Below are 22,371 nucleotides of genomic sequence, written 5' to 3'. Positions count from 1 at the left end.
GAAAGGCATTTGAAGTGGAGATCATGAAAATACTATGAAACGAGGAACAAACATTAGCCCATATAAAGCTTTGACATATTGCATTATTTTGACTTGAACATTAGACAGCAAATTGCTGGCTCCCATAATGTCCATGGATAGTATGATGACAATAAGCTTGCTAATGTTTGGTAAGACTCTGAAACACTGAAACCCTATGGCAGCTGTCACTACTGTGAATGGAGTGCCCTAGTGAATAAAGGAACAAAAGAATTAATAAATTAACAGAGACTGGGCACAGTGTCTCACTCCTGTAATCCCAGCACTTTGGGTGGCCAAGGTGGCTAGATCACCTGAGGTCTAGAGTTTGAGACCAGCCTGGCCAACATGGTGAAACCCTATCCCTATTAAAAATACAAAAATTAGCTGGGCATAGTGGTGCACGCCTATAGTCCCAGCTACTCGGAGGCTGAGACAGGAGAGTCGCTTGAACTCAGGAAGCAGAGGTTGCAGTGAGCCAAGATTGTGCCATTGCACTCCAACCTGGGCGACAGAGTGAGACTCTATCTCGAATTTTTAAAAAGATTAATTAATTAATTAATTAATTAACAGATATGAGTCTTTAATATACAACATGGTTACATAAAAGATATTTTGGTTTTGTAATATTTATAGGAAACTTGGAACAATGTCTGGCACATAGTAAGTGTTCTATAAAACGGTACTGATGGTCAAGTTATTTCTAAGAATAAGTGGGGATATAGTGTCTGGGAGGTGCAGATGATTTTGAAGCAGATGAGCTCTAGATGGCGATGTGAGGACTTTAACCTTTGGGTTCTCCGAGCTGTGTTACCACATTGCCAGGAGTCAGACTGTGGATCTTCTCAGGGTGAGAGTAGCAGAAGAACAAGACCGTTCTGAAGCTTTCTATGATCATATCTGGGGCTCTCTGGAACAGGTGAGTGATCCGGTTTTCGAGAAATGACATAGTAAGATGGTATTCAGACCACCAGCAAACCTCTGTGGACTCCGATGGAATTATAATCTCTCCAGGGGCTGAATGGAGAATAGCTTCTTATGAGGTTGACAGGAACGTCAGGACTTGAAATTTCTTCACTTCCTAACAATGAACAAATAATGCTGTTAGTTTTTCCTACATCATCATTAGATTTCCCTTTCATACATGGTGCCCAGAGTATTTGGAGGTCAAAGAACAGCAAGCTATGGAGTGACATCCCTGTAGTGTGGGTAGGGGCTTGTTCCTCTAGACAAGGGATAAATCTCAATAAAGTTACTAGTTTCTTCTTTCTGCAGAGGCCCAGAGGCGGAGGTTACATAAGACAGTCATCCTGCCCTCTTTTCCTGATGTGGTTAGTGCAGAAGGAGCTGTGCTGAGTGCATACAATGTTCTAGGGGGATGTTCCTTGCATTTAAAAAAGACGTTGTATGAGGAAGCCAAGTCCTGGATGCATTTACAAATCTTTACAATAAACTGAGCCTAAAGTGCTATTCTTTCTTGAAGAGTTTAAAAGGAAATAAATAAATAAATAAATAAATAAATAAATAAATAAAACCTCAAGGAAAGAAAAAATGAGGCACCCTGGAATATCTTCCTTTTCAATGAGAATGGGAAATTGGTTCATACATTGAAGCAAAGATTTTCGGCTTTTAAGGCTCCAGTCTCCTCTGCCTGTAAACAAACATGGGGCAATGAGAAACAATACCAGCAAGAAGACACACTCTTAACGCAGGATAATAGCAAAACGCTATTCTAAAAAAGATGTGCTAATGACCCTTTGTGATACTAAATTGTGCAATTAGAAAGATGGAAAGCAAATAGCCTTAATTTGAAGACTACACGTTTTGTTCACCCCCTACTGATCACTGCTGCCAGACCCTGTGGGTTTTTGCTGAATTCATGTATCTTTTGCTCTTGAGCCATGAAATTATTTGTCATTTCTCTCTAGTGAACTGTTAATGGAGAGCACTAAAATTCAATTTAAAAGTGGGAGTTACTACATAATACTATCATTGATGATGGATTATGGGATTTAAAGGGACTGTCCACATCATAACTTTTTTGAGGTTATAAACTATCAGAAAGAAAAGGCCTCTGTAATATGCTAATACAGAAAAAGCTAAACATGTTCATGGGAATATAGCTATCAATGGGACTTCATCATCATCTCTTGGACAAAATAGGCTGAAAATCCTGTGATCTAATTACAAAGACTCCCCAAGGAAGAATGCACTGGATCTAGGTGGTAAAAAACAATTATTGCTGGCCAGGCATGGTGGCTCACACCTGTAATCTCAGCACTTTGGAAGGCCGAGGTGGCTGGATCACCTGAGGTTAGGAGTTCAAGACCAGCCTGACTAACATGGAGAAAACTTTAGTCTCTACTAAAAATACAAAATTAGCCAACCATGGTGGCACATGCCTGTAATCCCAGTTACTCGGGAGGCTGAGACAGAAAAACTGCTTGAACCCAGGAGGTGGAGGTTGTGGTGAGCCGAGATTGTGCCATTGCACTCTAGTCTGGGCAACAAGAGTGAAACTCTGTCCCTATCAAAAAAAAAAAAAAAAAAAAAATTATTGCCTTTTAGATAAGAATATCGACAGCCAAACTTCTTTGCCGGAAATGTCTAGATGTTCACTAACCCTGGTTTTCTCTTCCTTCTGGGTCATATCCTGATGACATTTCCCAGCCTCCCTTGCCTTGTCCTGTGTGGTCCATGCCTGATTCAGAGACGTGGCATGTGCTCGGAAGTGACATGCACCACTCCCAAGCCCCACCCATAAATCCCTCTGGTGTTATATACTCCATGTTCTTCCCCACACTCTCCTGTTGGCAACCACAGTAAAAGAGAGCCAAGCTAGAAGATGGTTCCTGAATGATTGGCGAGAGGCTGCCTGTTGCTCAGGTACATACTTCTGGGTATTAGGTAAGTGAGCAATAACCTACAACCGGAGTAAGCCATGAAGACTTTGAAATGTATGTATTATATCAGTGGCTAACATTATCTGCATATCTTTAACTGAATTGACAAACCACCAATTGACAAGTGGTCAAGTACATGGGCTTTGGTGTGAGACAGATCTGGATATGAATCTCTGCTCTGTCAACTGTGGCCTCATAAACTTGGGTACGTTGCTGAATCTCTCTAAGTCTGGGTTATCTCATCTATGAAACCAGGATGGGTGTGCCCACCTTGCACCTCTTAATGAGACAGTAGTAAGATCACATTTTTCAGTTGTTGGCACAAGCTGGCACACAACAGTTGCTTGTGTTCCTCTTTCCAGTATCAGTTTATTCAATTCAAGATGCAGGTGCAGTTCTGGCTCAAGCAGAATTTTCCAAGATTAGGAACCCAGTGGTTGGGAACCAGTACATGAAATTACAGAGCTGAGTTATATAGATGCCCATCCACTCTAGGTTTTCTAATTCAAATATTGTAAACCAGAGGCTTGTAGGCTGAATTCAACCCTCAGCTCTGTCTTGTTTGGTGTACGTACAGTGTTAAAGGTTTTTAAATTAGTTAATATTTGAAATCACAGTGAAAATAAAATTTCTAGCTTTTCTCTTTCTTTTCTTTTCTTTTGAGAGGGGATACTGCTCTGTCACCAAGGCTGGTCTTGAACTCCTGGGCTCAAGGGAGCCACCTGCCTTGGCCTCCCAAAGTGCTGGGATTACAGGTGTGAGCCACTGCAGCCAGCCTCTAGTTTTGCTTAAGTAATTGAATCCTCTGACACACTTGGCCCACATTCTCACCTTGGTAATAGTGGAATGGAGCTGAGTATTCACTGCCTGCTCTGGATGGGATCTGCAGTCTCTGGTTACTGCAATTTCCAGAATACCCACATCTGCTATTATCACCTGTCTGGCTCCTGGAGGGATCTGAGTTTGCAAGCCTGGATCTCTAATCTGATGACCAGGATAGGAAAACCCCATATAATCTTACCATGTGCCAGGTACTGTTCTAAGCATTTTGTCTATAATGTGATTTGATCTTTACAACAAACTTATGTAAATGGTACTCTTATCATTCCTATTTTTTAGAAGAGAAAATAGATGTACAAGAAGATCAGGTAACTTGACCAAGGTCATGCAATCAGAAGATGGGCTTCAAATCCATGAAGTCCAGCTCCAGCATTGTGCTCTAAAATGGCTGTGCCACCCCATCTTTCATGTTAACCAGCCCATTTTTGGTGCTATACACATTGGGTGTGTGTGTGTGCAATAGCCCCTTCTACCAGGTTCTCTTGGCAGGTAGCTTGCAGGAGTTTACTGCTTAAGTGCAGGAAAACCTAGCTGGAGATTCATTTTTGAATTAATTCTTGAAGAAGTAGTGCAGAGGACCTCAATGACTTAGTAGATGGAGGTTAGTTACCCGCTACTTTCGTAAGGTAGAGAAAGTGCCAAATGAAACAGAGAGAAAGCCAGATTCAGACAAAAGGAAATATCTGCCAAATGCCTCCTTTCTTCAGCTCCAGAGGAGAAAATAAACAGGATTTCACAAAATATCCAGATTCCTGTATCTTACAATAATAAGGTAATTTCTGACCTAATTTATTTGTGGATCCCTCACTTCTTATTATGCCACTAGCTAAGACCTCAACACCGAGAAAAAAAAATAAAAATTGAATGTCCAAAGGCAGCCTTTTTTGGGATAGTAAATATCCTAAAATCCTGTGAGGCAGATGATGTTAATAATATCACTATTTAGCTACTAGAAACCCTGAAGTATCAGAAGGTTAAATGACTCCTCTAGGCTCATAATCATCCAGATGTCCTGGCTCTTACCCAATGTCCTAGCACCATCACTCCCAGATTTTAATAATAATGCTTGCATTATGATGCTGTGGGGCTGTTTTCAAAGCAAAGCTGAAAACATTTTTTATTTGATTTTAATCTCACAACAACTTTATGGCATAGGTAAAGCCAATTTATCACATTTTTAATGATAAAACCTTAGTCTAAGAGAGATGACTAAACTTGCCCCTGGTCACAAAGCAGAAAATAATAGAGAAATAAATTCAGATCCTCTGATTTCAACTGCAATAAGTATTCTACTACATTAACTTGCTACATACCATTTTCTTCCTAGAGTCAAGAATTCTGGAGCTGTTTCAGAGAGCTCCACACAAAGGTTTACCAGAAAATATCCTGGAGTTCAGTAAAAGAGTCTAGTTTCTAGATGGGTAGTCCTTTTCCTATTTTTAATTTTAGATTCAAGGGCCACATGTGCAGGTTTCTTACAAGGGTATGCTGCACCATGCTGAGCTTTGGCTTTCTATTGATCCCGTCAACCCACATAGTGGGCATAACACCTAATACGGGCATGGTGGCTCACTCTTGTAATCCCAGCACTTTGGGAGGCCGAGGCAGGCAGATCGCTTGAGGTCAAGAGTTCAAGACCAGCCTGACCAACCAGGTGAAACCCCATCTCTACTAAAAATACAAAAAATTAGCCCAGCATGGTGGCATGCACCTATAATCCCAGCTATTCAGGAGACTGAGGCAGGAGAATCACTGGAACTCTCGAAGTGGAGGTTGCAGTGAGCTGAGATTGCCCCACTGCACTCCAGCCTGGGAGACAAAGTGAGACTCTGTCTCTAAAAACAACAAACAAACAAACAGGAAAACCTAATAGGTAATTTTCAACCCTTCCCCTTTTCCCACCTTCCTCCCCTTGGAATCTCCAGTGTCTATCATTTCCATTTTATATCCATGTGTACCCAATGTTTAGCTCCTACTTATAAGTGAGAAAATGCAGTATTGGGTTTTCTGTTTCTCCATTAATTCATTTAGGATAATGGCCTCCAGCTGCATCCATGTTGCTGCAAAGGACATAATTTTGGGGTTTTTTTTGTGGCTGCATAGTATTCCATGATGTATATGTACCACTTTTTTAAAATCCGATTTGCCATTGATGAGCACATAGATTGATTCCATTCTTTGCTATTGTGAATAGTGCTGCAATAAACATTCGTGTGCATGTGTCTTTTTGATAGAACAATTTATTTTCCTTTGGGTATACATCCAGTAAGAGAATTGCTGGGTGAAATGGTAGTTCTATTTTTAGTTTTTTGAGAAATATCCAAACTGCTGTCCACAGTGGCTAAACCAATTTACATTCCCACCAACAGTGTATAAGCTTTCCTGTTTCTCTGCAACCTAGTCAAAATTTATTACTTTTTGATGTTTTAATGATGACGGTATGAGACTGACTGGAATGAGATGGTTTCTTACTGTGGTTTTGATTCGTATTTCTCTGCTGATAGGTGATGTTCAGTATTTTTCCATATGTTTGTTGGCCGCTTGTCTGTCTTCTTTTGAGAAATGTCTGCTCACGATCTCTTCTAGATGGGTAGTCTTAAAAGGTACGAGATTGAGGAACCTGGAAATGAGAAGCAAGAAGGAAGTGTTATCAAAAGCTAGAGAAGCCAATAAACAGAGTTCCAGACTTGAGACATTGAAACAGAAACCAGGAAAATTATAAATACAGCCAGTATAAGGCAAGCAGAACTGAAGAAAAATACTATTAGTTACGATTGTATCGGCTGCTTGTGGACAAGAACCCAATCACAGTGACTCATTCAAATGTGGCTTTATTTTCCTTGTGTAACTGTAATCTGGAAATTAACAGGTCATGGCTAGTATTGTGACCACTCAATGCCTTAAGGCTCACAGACTCCTTCTCAGCTCTCTGCTCCATCCTTAGTTGGTTGTTTTCATCTGAGGCTCAAAATGTGGGCGCTGTGTCCACTGTCCAAGAAAAAAAGAGAAAAGAGCTAAAGAAACAGACAAACCATCTGGGATGGTCCCCTTTTTCAAGAACATTTCTAGAAATCTCCCCTTTGCAATGCTTGGTTGCATCTCACTGGCCTGAATTATATTGTATGACCACTCCCAGTTAAAAGGGGTTCAGATAAACTGAGGTTTCTTTGGTTTTGAGATCATTACGTAGCTATTCTGAACAGAATTCAGCTCTGTAACTGCATCAGTTAGCATCCTAATGGGAAACAGATGGCACATCCAAATTAAAATATTAAGATGATAAATGGGCCATAGACAATGGTGTAGCTAGGTGTAGGACATCTCCGAAGATCCATACAGTTACCTGGGACCAGTAACAGGCTATCAGTTAGGCCAGAAGGGATGAAGAGAGAATAAGCAATCCCAACCAGGAAAGGCTGAAGTAGGCAGAGAATGCCACTTTGAAAGGAGTAGTGACCTTTGATCAAAGGACACAACCAACCCAAGGCAACCTAGAAAGAGAAAAGGTACTAATAGCCTGCACTCACTTTCCACCCTCCCTCTTATATCTGCTAAAGCTCCCTATTGGCCAAACAGAAGCCTAGGGCAAAGGAACCTTGTTATGTCATCCCTATGGGTCAGTACCTTGAGGCTGACAGAAAACTCACAGGAAGTAGATTCAGAATCAAACAGACACATCCTTTCCAGGACTCAATTTTTTAACAGCCTTTCTTCCCCAATCTGTTCTTATGCACCTGTGTTCCCTTGATTTGGACATGATGATATTCCTGCCCAGTATCCTTCTCTCACCTAAGCCCTTCTCATCCTTCAGCCTAAGAATCACATTCATGTAGAGACCTGATTTGAGCAGATCCCCTGCAATATGTTCTCAAGGTACCCCCCGGGAAGCACTCAGCACCCTGTAATTTACCTAATTAATGGGCATTTTACATTAGGCTGTATGCACCTTCACAACCTTTTTTATTCCAGCAATGCTCAATGCAAATATAGCACAGAGATCTATTAGACACTCAATAAGTATTTGTTTGTATTTATCATTGCAAAATAGAAATTGCTCAGTTGCCCACAGTTTGGGGTACGTGGAGTATATGCATTGACAACTGAGTTGTCCTGTGGAATATTTCATTTCAGCCTGGAGGATTATTTCTACTTAATCCTGAAAACTGATATGTGAGAGACTCAAGCAGCAGACCTGGTTTCTCTGCCCTGGGCAATGTTGGGGAGACTTAGACAAATTCAAGACTTCTTGCCCAGTCCCAGGCTTTTGTAATGAATTTGAGCTCTTCTACCTTTTGCATGGGTAATGAAGAAGGGCAGGGGACAACACTTGCAATTATTTCTCGATGCACAGGCAACAGAAATGGCTTTGATGAGTGTGTGTGCGTACACGCATGTGTGTGTGTGTGTCTATTTGTGCACATGAGAAGGAGGTGTTAGAGAGTGTGGCTTGGCCAAATAATCCCGCACACCTTTCACCCTGAGGATACACGTAAATGATTTGAGGAGGCCCTTTGTGGTTTTGTTTTGTTTGTTTTGTTTTGTTTTGTTTTGTTTTGTTTTGTTGGAGACGAGGTCTCACTCTGTCGCCCATGCTGGAGTGCAGTGGCGTGATCTTGGCTCACTGCAACCTCCCCGTCCTGACCTCAAGTGATCCTCCCACCTCAGACTCCTGAGTATCTGGGACCACAGACATGCACCACCGTGTCTAGCTAATTTATTTGTATTTGGTAGAGATGGGGTTTTACCATGTTGCCCAGGCTAGTCTCAAACTCCTGAGCTCAAGCAATCTGCCTGCCTTGGCCTTCCAAAGTGCTGGGATTACAGGCTTGAGCCACTGCACCTGACTGTGGAGCGCCTTTGTTAACATGAGCTCATGGTAGCCAGAACCCAGTCAACAAACTTATCCCTCATCTTGTCCGAAGATGACTAGAATTTCTGTCTTCCTCTCTGAAAACAGCAAAGGAATTTCCCAGTTGTATGCTAGATGGGTTCCAGTTGTAGCTGTCATACTAACAAACTCTGATCTTCCTTCCCCCAAGTAGCTACAGAGACCCTGAAATGTACTCTTTGTACATTTCTTTTATGCTCTACAAAGATGTATAATTATATAATGTGATTAGATAACTTAATCATACAATACTGATTAAGCAGCTAGGCAGAACATGTTTATTTCTAATCTGTGCTGCATTTTCATCATGTAATTTAGTCAACAACTGATAGGTGTTGAGTAAATAAAGATGTAATGCATTGTCATCATACTTGAAGGAAGACTTAGTACTTCAGATCCTCTTATTCTTCATGTTAACGCTTAGGGTATTATAGTCATCTTACCACAGTCCCTCCTCTCTTTCATGTGCACCCTTCCTGTATCACTGTTGATACTCTCATAGGTGATCCCCTTACTGGGCATGCAATTACCTAGAAAAATACTGTTTGATGTAATTAATAAATTATAATTTATCTTACCTTACTTATTTTAGTATACTTGATTATATTTGAGATTAGCCAGACAAATTTTAGGATGCAATCTAGTATTATTAAAAACAAATGTACAAAATTATTAGAAGATCGTATTTATCCCTTGTTACTGAATCACTGGGGAAGATGTGATTCGTGCCTGCTCCATGCTATGCATTTGAAAAGTGAAGCACGTGCGTGTATGTGAGTGCACACAATAACATGAAGATAGAGTCTCTCCAATAATTTAACTTATACAGGCCTATATTTATCTCAACATTCTATATGTAGATGTCTATAGCTGAAAGTTGAATTCTTAAATATTCATGTGTGTAGTAAACTGATACTGAAGTTTCAATCATTCACAGCTTACCATCTTGCCATCCCCTCCATCTGCCCAGCCACATCCCACTCATCCTTCCAGGCCCCATCCAAGCATAGGCTCCCCCCATACTGATGCTTCTCTTACTCAGTTTGTCTTTGTGCTTTATCTATTTCACCCCAGGAAATCCCAGTTTGGATCATTTATTATTTCATCATAGAATTTTATCTTTTGATTTTTATGTGCATACATATTTTATCTCCCAACTAATAACAAAGGTTAACATTTATTGAGCACTTTCCTGTATCAATTCATTTAATCTTCCTAGTAAACACTAAAAGTGTGTATTATTATTATTGTTATTTCCATTTTACCAGATAAAGTAGTGGACACAAAGAAAGTGTAAGAAACTTTTTCTAGGTCATCAACAATTAGGTAAATTCATCCACTTTTTTCTACAGTCATGAAATAGTCACTCGTAGCAATGTTGTTTTACATGAGAAGTTCTGCGTAATCAGTTATTCCTGGGCAGGGGCAGTAGCTTGTAGTTTTGCAGCTATAGCTATACCTCTGAAACTTCCCATAGTGCCAGGCATATAGTACCTGACAGAGGCATGTTTTTGGGTTAACTGAGCTATTACATATGATATATGATTTTGAATTTACCAAGGAAGATTAAATTTAATGTTAAGCTAAGGTGCAATCCTACAGAATCTCATGGCCACTGAGATATGCTCTTTCTCCATGCATATGATTGGATGGCCACACAGCCCAGCTCACTTAGTAGAAGAAAGCCACCTCCTAGTACTCTGCTCCTCCAGGAGAAATTTGATTTTGGATTAAAAGTTCACTTTCAAACCAAACTGTACACATCCTGCTGCTTTATTTCATAATTGCATATTGACATGAATGCAGCGACAGTTAGGGTTCCTCTGGCCAACTGCATGCTACGAGAATCTTCGTCCTAGAATCTAACCCAATTGATCAAAGGTTATTGCAGCTCTGGGTTTCCTTACAGTCAAAAGATTTGTTTCTGTCAAGATTTTTAGCAGAGGAAAAGGCGTTATCTTCTAGATAGGGTTATAGAAAGCAGCTCTCCAGCATTAAGAAACATAGCTTTGCCAATATTTCTGCTCATTGCAAAGAAATAGGTAAGGCACCAATTCCAGAATATATAGCAAAGGGAATGGAGTTGAGTCTTGGCTCTAACACAGTTTAACATTCCCAAACCCAAACTGTCTAAATAGGTACACATTGAATTCTTTGTCAAAGAATTTATAGAACTGAATGGAATCTAGTTATCAAAACTTCCCATTTTACTGTTAATTAAACAAAGCTTTTTATAGGCCTGTGTGACTTGTCCGAAGCTGTGACTACCTAGGTAGGTAGTGTCACACTGGGTAGTAAAATAGACGCCTTATAATTCTTTTTTTTTTTTTTTCTTTTTGATATGGAGTCTTGCTTTGTCACTCAGGCTGGATTGCAGCGGTGCAATCTCGCTCACTGCAACCTCTGCCTCCCAGGTCAAGTGATTCTCCTGCCTCAGCCTCCCAAGTAGCTGGAACTATAGACGCATGCCACCATGCAGAGCTAATTTTTGTATTTTTTTGGTAGAGACGGGTTTCACCATATTGGCCAGGCTGGTCTTGAACTCCCAACCTCGTGATCTGCCTGCCTCAGCCTCCCAAAGTGCTGGGATTACAGCCATGAGAGGCCTTATAATTCTTATTCCAGAATTGTTTTCTTAGTACTCTGATATTCTCAACTGCTTATAGAATATGCCATCTCACAGACACTTCTCAAAAGAAGACATACAAGTGGTCAACAAACATGAAAAAAATATTCAACATCACGAATCATCAGAAAAACGCAAATTCAAACCACAATGAAATACCATCTCACACCAGCCAGAATGATTATTGTTAAAAAGTCAAAAAGTAGGCCAGGCGTGATGGCTCACACCTGTAATGCCAGCATTTTGGGAGGCTGAGGCGGGTGGATCACGAGGTCAGGAGAGCAAGACCATCCTGGCTAACATGGTGAAACCCTGTCTCTAATAAAAATACAAAAAAAAAAAAAATTAGCCGGGCGTGGTGACAGGAGCTTGTAGTCCCAGTTACATGGGAGGCTGAGGCAGGAGAACGGCGTGAACCTGGGAGGCGGAGCTTGCAGTGAGCCGAGATCACCAAGATCATGCTACTGCACTCCAGCCTGGGCGACAGAGCGAGACTCTGTCTCAAATAATAATAATAATAATAATAATAATAATAATAATAGTAAGTCACAAAATAACAGATGTCAGTGAGGTTGTGTAGAAAAGGGAATGCTTATACTGTTAGTGGGAATGCAAATTAGTTCAACCCCTATGGAAAAGGGTACGGAGATTTCTCAAAGAACTAAAAATGGAACTATCATTTGACCCAGTAATCCCATTAATGGGTACAAACGAAAAGAATTGTTTTATAAAAAAGACACACACACTTATAGGTTCATCACAGCATTATTCACAAGAGCAAAGGCATGGAAGCAACCTAAGTGTCTGCCAACAGTGGATTGGATAAAGTAAATGTGTTACAAATATACCAGGGGATACTTACACGGGCATAAAAAAGAACACATTCATGTCCTTAGCAGCAATATGGACGCAGCTGGAGGCTATTATCCTCAGCGAAATCATGCAAGATAAAAAGCCCAAATGTTCTCACTGACATGCAGGAACTAAACAATGGGTAAGTATTATCATAAAGATACAAACAATAGACATCAGGGACTCCAAAAACAGTGAGGGAGGGAGGAAGGGAGGGGGACCAGGGTTGGAAACACCACCTCTTGTGTTTACTATTTCGGTGATGGGTTCACTAGAAGCTGAAACCCCAGCGTAACACAGCACACCCATGTAACAAACCTGCACGTGTACCTCCTGAATCTATAATAAAATAAAACGTATTTCAAATTGAAAAATTCTGATACAAACAGAACTTCTTTGGAGCACAGCCAGTGAGGCATCCCTCTAATAGAAACTATTTCTATTATTGTATAGCCTAAGGATCGGTTCATTACAGAATTGGTATCCTGCTTAGAAGCTATTGAAAACAAATGAAACAACAAGAACAATAACAACAACAACAAAACAGTACAATTGGAATGCGGGACTGGCTTTGAAATCACATGGTAAAATTTAAGCAAGTGCCCACTGCTTGTAAAGGTCCTGCACGGGACATTTACTTGCTTCTGCCTTTGTCTTGCCATGTCCTGTAGAGGTAGCTCCTGGACTATCCTGTATATGTGGAAACTCCGGAAGCCTCACACCCTTACCCAACATGTGAGTGTCCATGAATGGGCAACATAGAAATTTTATGGTTTCCGCTAAGTTTGTGGGGGCTGTTCAGGGAAGCAAGTCTCATTTTCTCTCTGCCAGCTAATACAGTTGTCTCTTTTCCACAGTTTTATTTACTCAAGGTCAACCACAGACTGAAAATATTACATGGAAAATTCCAGAAATCAACAATTCGTAAGTTTTACATTGTGCACTGTTCTGAGTAGAGTGATAAAATCTTTCCCAGTCCTGCTCCGTCACACCCAAGATATGAATCAGCCCTTTGTCCAGCAGATCCACACTATAGATGTCAGATGTCATGAGTTAACTAGCAACTGTCTCAGTTATCAGATCAATGGTCATGATACGGCAGTGCTTATCATGAACTATGATGTGCTTGTATTCACGTCACTCTTATTTTATTTAATAATGCTACGTCACAATTTCTAAGTATTTGTCTCACTTCATCTCACCACAAAGGCTTTGTATCTTCTCACATCAGCACGAGAAGGGTGAGCATAGTGCAATCAGATGTCGTGAGAGAGAGACATTCATGTAACTTTATTACAGTGTATTGTTATAATGTTCTATTTTATTATTTTTTATTGTTGTTACTCTTACTATGCCTAATTTATAAATTATACTTTATCGTAGGTGTATTAGTCAGGCTTCCTTCTCCAGAGGGACAGAATTCATAGAAAACATATATTTGAAAGGGAATTTATTAAAGAGAATTGGCTCACACGACTGTAAAGTTAAGATCCCACCACCAGATAGGTTTAAATGATTTCTGCAAGTGGGGAATGATAGAAGCCAACTGCCGCTAAACAGAGGAGCGAGGATCACACCCAAGAGTATATGAACCCAAAACCACTTCCAATATCTACGGAATCTGACAATAGAATAGGTGTTTAACAATCTTGAGAACACTGTTTATTATTTCAGGGTTCATGATGTGATGAGCATCATGATGTTCTGAACATGAAAAGCCCCCGCCCCACAAACTTAGTGAGCCAGCCCAAGGGTGGAACCTGAGAAGCAGGGAAGCTGGCAGAGCAGTCCCCAGACTGAGGCCAAATGCCTGACAGCCCCACAGAGGCCGCTGGTGCAAGTCCCAGAGTCCAAAGGCTGAAGAACCTGAAGTCTGATGTTCGAAGGCAGAAGGAGAAAAGGCGTTGTGCTCGGGAAACAATAAAAAGACAAGACGAGGTGTCAGACTCTGAAAAAAATCAGTTGCGGTGAGAACTGAGTGAAAACTCACTCGCTTCCGGGACAAAGGCACTAAGCCATTCATGAAGAATCCTCCGCCAGGATCCAAACACCTCATATCTGGTCCCACTTCCAACACAGGGGATCAAATTGCGACATGAGACTTGATCAAGCCTAACAAACCATATCCAAACCACAGCAATAGATGTGTAGTAAAAAACATAGTATATATAGGGCTCAATGTCATTCACAGTTTCAGTATCTACTGGGGGCCTTGGAAGTATCCCCGGTGGGTAAGGGGAAGCTACTGTACATTGGCTGGAGCCAGACCCAGCCTATGGCTGGAAGATCAGAGCTCCATCAGCATAATTTCTATAAAGAACAAGCTGTTATATAAGTATTTTCCCATGACTTGCAAAAACAAAACAAGAGAATAGAGGTCAAAGTGTATTGCATTTCAGCCATGAAAACCTAGTGTAAAGGTGTTTACGGAATTTTTGCACAACATAAAACTTGTGGGAAAGTCTGCCTTGGCAGGTTGTGCATATGTAAAATGTTTCTTAAACAACTAAACAAAGTGATTTAGTAAAAAGATTCTAAGAAAAAAAGGTAAGTGCAAGCTGCCTGTGATGAGGAAGAGGGATGAAGGTGGCGAGGTCTCTGCTGAAAAGTGTAACTGGCTGGGTCAGATGTAGCTATGATTTCATGTGGGTCCAAACTCCTTTAGACTTTGAGGAAAGTGACAGAAATCTCAGTTTTGCCATACAAGAGGTCCCTAATACAGTTTGACCTGCAATTAAGCTAACATATTCACTCTGATTTGGTTTCTTTTCTTTTTCCTTTTTTTTTTTTTTTTTTTTGAGACAGAGTCTTTCTCTGTCGTCAGTCTGCAGTGCAGCTTTGCAATCTTGGCTCACTCCAAGCTCCGCCTCCAGGGTTCAAATAATTCTCCTGCCTCAGCCTCCCGAGTAGCTGGGATTACAGGCGTCTGCCACCACATCCAGCTAATTTTTATTTTTTAAATTTATTTTTATTTTTTATTTACTTATTTTTTTGAGACGGAGTCTCGCTCTGTCGCCCAGACTGGAGTGCAGTGGTGCTATCTTGGCTCACTGCAAGTACCGCCCCCCAGGTTCACGTTATTTTCCTGCCTCAGCCTCCCTACTAGCTGGGACTACAGGTGCCCGCCACCATGCCCAGCTAATTTTGTGTATTTTTTAGTAAAGATGGGGTTTCACCATGTTATCCAGGATGGTCTCGATCTCCTGACCTCGTGATCCACCCACCTCGGACTCTCAAAGTGCTGGGATTACAGGCATGAACCACCACGCTTGGCCTAATTTTTGTATTTATTAGAGACAGGGTTTCACCATGCTGGCCAGGCTGGTCTCGAACTTCTGACCTCAGGTGATCCACCTGCTTTAACTTCCCAAAGTGCTGGGATTACAGGAGCCAGCCACCGTGTCCAGCCGACTGATTTGATTTCTATTACATTTCTAAATTTTTTTGGGAACCATTGGAAAAGGATATGATTAGCATTGCAAAAACAACCCATGACATTAGAAGCTAAGAAGAGACAGGAGGTCAAGAAGGAGGAAACAGGATCAACGGTGTAGAGAAATCAACAGTAGACAGGAATCAGGTCAAGGTCATTAGACACATTTCCTTACCTAATTATCAGGACAGTCCTCTGATGAAGAATTTGTTATATTCATTTTACATAGGTGGGAAATGAGGTTTAAAGTTAAGTAACTGCAAAGGGTCAAGCAGCTGGTAAACAGAGGAGCTGGGCGTCATACCCGAGAGCATCTGAGCTCAAAGCCACTTCTAAACTCTACAGAATCTGACAACAAAATAGGTGCTTAATGACCTTGAGAGCACCGTTTATTATTTCAGGTTTCATGATGTTATGAAGCAGATTGCAACTGGTTAACTAGATAATGGGAGGTAAGGAGAGAGATAGCAGAGTTCAATTTTTAATGCAGTTTGGTGCTGAAGGTCAGAAGAGAAGGGGTAGGAAAAATGAGATGCAGGGATTTTTTTTTTTTTTTCTATTCAGATAGAAGAGATTTTGAAATTCTTTAAGTGCTGTTAGGAGGGAGAATAGGATGGGAGAGGTGACCATACCTGAGATCTGGGGGATAATTGAGGGAGGGAGTCCCTGATGAGGCAGCAGAGAAAGGAGAACTACGTAAGTTGAGTGAGCTCCTTTCTCTTAGTTTATTTTTTCTTGGTGAAGAAGGAAGTGAGGTTAACATCCAGGAATAAATTGAAGAGAGGAGGAGATGGAGATGACTGTGTTTTGAGAGGAGACTACGAATCATGGACTAGTATCCAACCAGCTGAGCCCGTCACGGCTTGTGTGAAACAGCCCGGTCTGTCGCGATCTCTCTCGGTTACCTCAGCTGGGATCATGCTGTGGTGAAGACGAAGAATCTGTGCTCATCATGCTCGTTAACTATATTTGTCCGTGACGATTTTTGGATGCGGTTGACCCAAGCTTGTCATTGTTGTGTTGTGCTTGGGTAGGCTGTACTGTTATTTGAGCGTTGTTGATGTTCTTTTTTTCCTTTAAAAAAAGAAAAAGCCGTTTCTTTTTTTTATTTGTTGCAAGGAACGCGTGATTTTTTTTTTTTTAACTTTTATTTTAGGTTCAGAGGTACATGGGCAGGTTTATTATATAAGTGAACTCATGTCACAGAGACTTGTTGTACTAATTATTTCATTACCCAGATACTAAGCCTAGTACCCAATAGTTATTTTTTCTGATCTTCCTCCTCCCACCCACCACCCTCAAGTAGGCCCCAGTGTCTGTTTTTCCCTTTTATATGTCCATGTGTTCTCATAGTTTAGCTCCCACTTATAAGTGAGAACATGTGGTATTTGGATTTCTGTTCCTAGGTTAGTTTGCTAATGGTGATGGCATCCAGCTCCATCCATGTTCCTGCAAAGAACATGATCTCGCTCTTTTGTATGGCTGTGTAGTACTGAATGCTGATTTTAACAGACACGAATCTCATTCTGTCTTGTATTATGCAGCTATGTCAACAGAAGACCTTTACAGAGGTCTACCCTATGGGCCATGATTTCAATATAACTCATTCTGATTTCCTGATATACCGTGACCTTGGACAATGTCATACCAAAGCTTCTAACTAATCCTGTAAACTCTTTAGATTTTCCCACAGTGTTCTCTCTTTGTTAAGCATCAGACATTTTTTCCCCAAGTAAATAATAAAATGTTTTATAGTGCGTCCATGGTTGTGGTACATGCTGTAGAACATTTAAAAGGGCACAATTTTAAACTTAAGGAACTTCTATTTCAAATGCCACAGCAAAACATGCAATAAATGACTAGAGAACAATGTAAAAGAGAAAGTGCTATGCTCCTCTGGGCAGATGGTGATTAGTGTGGGCTGGCATGGCCTTCGTGGAAAGGCAGGATGGAAGTGGTGTCTTTAAGGAGAGTAGAACTGGACCAGCCAAGAGCAAGGGACAAAGTGCTTTGAATTGGAAAGACAGAATGTAAAGGCATAGAGGTGAGTTGAACTAGATCATATGGGAAGCTCGGTAAAGAATCTCCAGTCTTAGGGGGGCGGAGCAAGATGGCCGATTAGGAACAGCTCCAGTCTCCAACTCCCAATGCGAGCGACACAGAACACCAGTGGGGCCTATCATGGGGAGGGGGGAGGGGGGAGGGATTGCATTGGGAGTTATACCTGATATAAATGACGAATTGATGGGTGCTGACGAGTTGATGGGTGCAGCACACCAACATGGCACAAGTATACATATGTAACAAACCTGCACGTTATGCACATGTACCCTAGAACTTAAAGTATAATAATAATAAAAAAAAATCTCTGCAAGGGGGTGTTTGCATTAAGGAAATATAGTAAACAAGTTTGATAGCACACAAAATCACAGAGTAAAAGCAACCTTCAAACCCACCTATAACATCTCTTATTTTACAGTTTGGAAGACTAAGGCTGAGAGGCAAATGATTTCCTGAGTTTTCTCAGCAGGAAACCTGGGTTAAACATTCAGGTTTTTGTTTGTTTATTTTTTTATTTTAATTGCAAGTGTTATGGGACCAGCAGTGAGAAAAGGCTTTGTGAGGACACAGTGAGAAGACGGCTGTCTGCAAACGAAGGAAAGAGGTCTCCGGAGAAACCTGACCTGCTGACACCTTGATCTGAGATTTCCAGCCTCCAGAACTGTAAGAAAGTAAATGTTGATTGTTTAAAAAAAGGTGGGTGGATCACCTGAGGTCAGGAGTTTGAAACCAGCCTGACCAATATAGTAAAACCTTGTCTCTACTAAAAACACACACACACACACAAAATTAGCCATGCATGGTGGTGGGCACCTGCAATCCCAGCTACTCAGGAGGCTGAGGCAGGACAATTGCTTGAACCCAGGAGCAGAGGTGGGAGTGAGCCGAGATCCCACCATTGCATTCCAGCCTGGGCAACAGAGCAAGACTTGGTCTCAAAATAAATAAATTAATTAATTAATCAATTTAATTAAATAAAAAAGGAGGGGGGGTTATTGACTGAATGTTTATGTCCTTTCAAAATCCCAAAATTTATTTGTTGAAGCTTCAACGTCTAATATAATGGTATTTGGAGGTGGGGTTTGGGGAGGAAATTACAGTTAGATGACATCATGAGGGTGAAGCCCAACTAGGATTCATGCCCTTATAAGAAGGGTCACCAGAGAGCTTTCTCCTCCCACTGCCCCCACCAGCCCCACATGCACAGAGAAGAAGTCACATGAGCGCACAGAGAGATGGTGGCTGCCTACAAGTCCAAAGAAGAGGCCCCAGAATGAAAACCATTTGGCCAGCACCTTGGACTTTCTTCCGAGCCTCAAGAATTGTGAGAGATAAATTTCTGTTGTTTAAGACACCTAATCTATGATATTTTGTTATGGTAGCCTAAGCAGACTAAGAAAGCAAGAGTTGATTGCTAAACCAGAGGCTTTCCTATATTCATTACTGTCTCTCACAGGACTGTTTGTAGGGAGACATAAGAGCACTGAAGTTAAGCTTACTGGCTGTGTGATAGCCCCACCTGCAAAACTGGTTTTGATCATTACAGTCATGTGACTTTGGACATATTGGTTTCTTTTCAAAACCTCTCAGAGTCTCTGTTTTCTCATTTGTGTAGAGGGGTTACTAATGGAATCCATTTAGAATGCTTTGCATGTGTATATTAAATAATACATGCAAAGTGCTTATCATAACACAGAGAACATATTAAGTATCTGATATGTTATCTATTGTTTTGTTCATTTTCATTCATTTCTTTCAGGAGAGACTGACATATTTGTTAAGATTATTTGAGATATATAAAGGTAGATTAGATAGGGAGGGGGCTTACTGCTTAATAGGAGAGATAAGATTTACAGACAAAAATTTATAATAAAAGATAAAGAGTAGTCAGGGTTTTCAGTCAGGCATAGATAAAGTTCTATGGTCATTAAGAAAAAAGATAAATTTCTTTTATGTGTATAATTGGAAATGGCTTTGAGGAAATTATGGATTATTTCAAAAATAAACATGCCAGAAAAAAAGCAACCAAATACTTGCTATCCTTCAGTCACTCTGGGAGGCTGTATATTTATGAAGTGATTCTTCAGTTAATAGTCAAATTACATTTGGGAGTAGGGCTTTGGGGAGGAAATTACAGTTAGATGATGTCATGAGGATGAAGCCCAAGTCAGCTAGGATTAGTGCCCTTGTAAGAAGAGTCAGCTGGGCATGGTGGCTCATGCCTGTAATCCTAACATTTTGGTAGGCCAAGGTGGGTGCATCCCCTGAGGTTGGGGGCTCAAGATCAGCCTGGCCAACATGGAGAAACCCCATCTCTACTAAAAATACAAAAAATCAGCCGGGCATAGTAGCAGTTGCCTGTAATTCCAGCTGCTTGGGAGACTGAAGCAGGAGAATTGCTTGAATCCAGGTGGTGGAGGTTGCAGTGAGCTGAGATCGCACCACTGCACTTCAGCCTGAGCAACAGGGCAAGGCTCTGTCTCAAAAAAAGAAAAAAGAAGAGTCACCAGAGAGCTTGCTCCTCCCTGCTGTTGGTAACTGCCCCCACAGTCATTGACACAGTCACTCAGGAGATCACTTTCCCAAATGCATTTTAGAAGGGTGTGGCAGATTCATGATGCAGAAGGGAGGAGAGAAGGCAAGAGGTGAAGGAGACAGCACATGCAGAGGTACAGAGTGGTGACTGAAACCACATGCTATGTTGGGAGACTTCCAAACAAGTGTAGAGGGTTGGCACTTAGAGATGAAGAAGACATCTTCTGGTGAGTTTGAGTGGTCCTTCCTGACCTACCCAGCAGATACACTAAGTTAGAATGGATGCCAGTGGATTATTTAGGGTATTGCTCAGGGAAAAATTGGGAAGGGGCATAGAGAAAGATTGAAAGGACCCAGGAATGAGTATGGGTAGGTCCGTGAGAGCTCATGTCACTCAGAGATCTCTGCTTGAATTTTACCTTAAAGGCAGTGGGGACTGGGAACTGGGTTTTCACGTGGGTGATGAGACATCATGCTGAACAGAAGTGCTGCTAGACATTCTTGTATTTTATCCTTTTTTTAAAAGGAAATGTTTTAATCATTTCAAAATTAAATATGATCTTTGTTGTAGTGTTTTTTAATTAAAACTATCAGATTAAGGAAGTTTCTTTCTTTCTACTCTGGGTTTAGTGATTGTTTTTTTATTCATGAATGGCTATGACATTTAATTTTTGGCTTCAATTGAGTTTCACCATTTTTATTTTTTAATATATTAATGTAAGAATTTGTATAGATATATTTTCTAATGTCAAATCAACTGACATCATGACTAACTTGGTCATGATGCATTTCTTTTAAACATTGCTGGATCAGGTTTGCTAGTGTTTTGTTTAGGACATTTGAATCTGTATTCTTGAGAGAAATTGGCATCTCATTTTCTCTCCTTTGGACTGTCCTTCACTGGTTTACATTATGACAGTAATAGTGTCATAAAATAAGTCATAAAATAAGTTTGGGAGGATTACATACTTTCCTCTGAAAGAATTTTATAGGATTGGAATATATTCCTTAAAGATGGCATTTTTCCACACTGGTTAGATACTGTGATGTTTTCTTGGTGGAAATTTTTTAAATTCAGGGTTCAATATATGTAGTGATTATAGAATTATTATTCTTTCTTGAGTCAATTTTGGTTAGATTTTTAATTTTTTTTTTTTTTTTTTTGAGACAGGGTCTTGCTCTGTCACTTAGGCTTGTATGCAGTGACACAATCATGGCTTACTGCAGCCTTGACCTCCCAGGTTCAAGCAATCCTCCCACCTCAGCCTCCAATGTAGCTGAGACTACAGGTACTACCACATGTGGCTAATTTTTTAAATTATTTGTAGAGATGAGGTCTCCCTATGTTGCCCAGGCCAGTCTTGAACTCCTGGTCTCAAGCAAGCCTCACACCTCAGCTTTCCAAAGGGCTGGAATTACAGGTATGAACCGTGATGCTGGGCCTAGATTTTTTCCTGTGGATGTGTGCATTTTATTTATGTTCAAAATCATTTACTTAAATTATTATTTATAGTATGCTTACTTTTCTTTTAAATTTCTGATGTTTCTTCTAAATTTTTATAATTTCATCCTCCTTTGTATCTCAAAATTCTTAATTTGTGCTTTATTTTCTTGTTTTCCTTAATCAATTTATCCAGGGTTTTTTTTGTGTGTACATGTGTTTGTTTTTCAAATTTTGAAGACCCAACTTTTGTCTTTGTTTATATACCCTATTGTATCTGTTTTCTATTTCATTTATTTCTGTCCTCATCTTTATTACTTATTTTCTTTTGATTTTAGTTGAGTTTATTCTGGGTTTCTTATGCCCAAAAGATGCAATCATATGTTGAGAGAAATGGCGATCAAACTTATTAAATTTTCAGTGGGATGAGTGACATGCTCCCCTTACCATCACCCACCAAAAAATACTGAGAACTATTCCAAAGAAGTACATTTAGGGTATGATTTTAGGATTTAGATTGACTGGAATTCAGATCTATGAAGTTTGCGGTACATTAAATAGTTTTGTTTCTCCATTTGTAAAATAGCAGTCAAAACAATTACACCTCATAGGATCTTGTAGCATTTACATGAAATAATCCATCTGCCATGCTTAATGCATAGTAGCCTTCACAATAGGCCCTCAGTATACAGTGACGATTTTTACTGGTATATGGATAAGATAATAAGGAATTATGTGATGACAGCCAACTGAGAGTAACAGACAGTAAGTGCT

The 22,371-nt window shown here is 40.4% G+C and overlaps 1 long non-coding RNA gene across 1 annotated transcript in view; it reads right to left on the bottom strand.

Annotated features, from left to right (window-relative positions):
* Positions 1 to 786: 786 nt before the first annotated feature.
* Positions 787 to 22,371, bottom strand: part of LOC108537666 (uncharacterized) — a 44,652-nt gene continuing 23,067 nt past the window's right edge. The window contains exons 2-3 of the long non-coding RNA XR_001887888.1: positions 6,234 to 6,381; positions 787 to 1,099 (exon numbers count right to left, since the gene is read on the bottom strand). This is a non-coding gene — a long non-coding RNA (uncharacterized LOC108537666). The remainder of the gene's footprint in view (positions 1,100 to 6,233; positions 6,382 to 22,371) is intronic.

Source organism: Rhinopithecus bieti, unplaced genomic scaffold, assembly GCF_001698545.2.
Source record: "Rhinopithecus bieti isolate Rb0 unplaced genomic scaffold, ASM169854v2 scaffold_13689, whole genome shotgun sequence".
Taxonomy (NCBI): domain Eukaryota; kingdom Metazoa; phylum Chordata; class Mammalia; order Primates; family Cercopithecidae; genus Rhinopithecus; species Rhinopithecus bieti.
The sequence above is the reverse complement of the archived record's forward strand: the minus strand, read 5'-3'. Positions and strand labels throughout refer to the sequence as shown.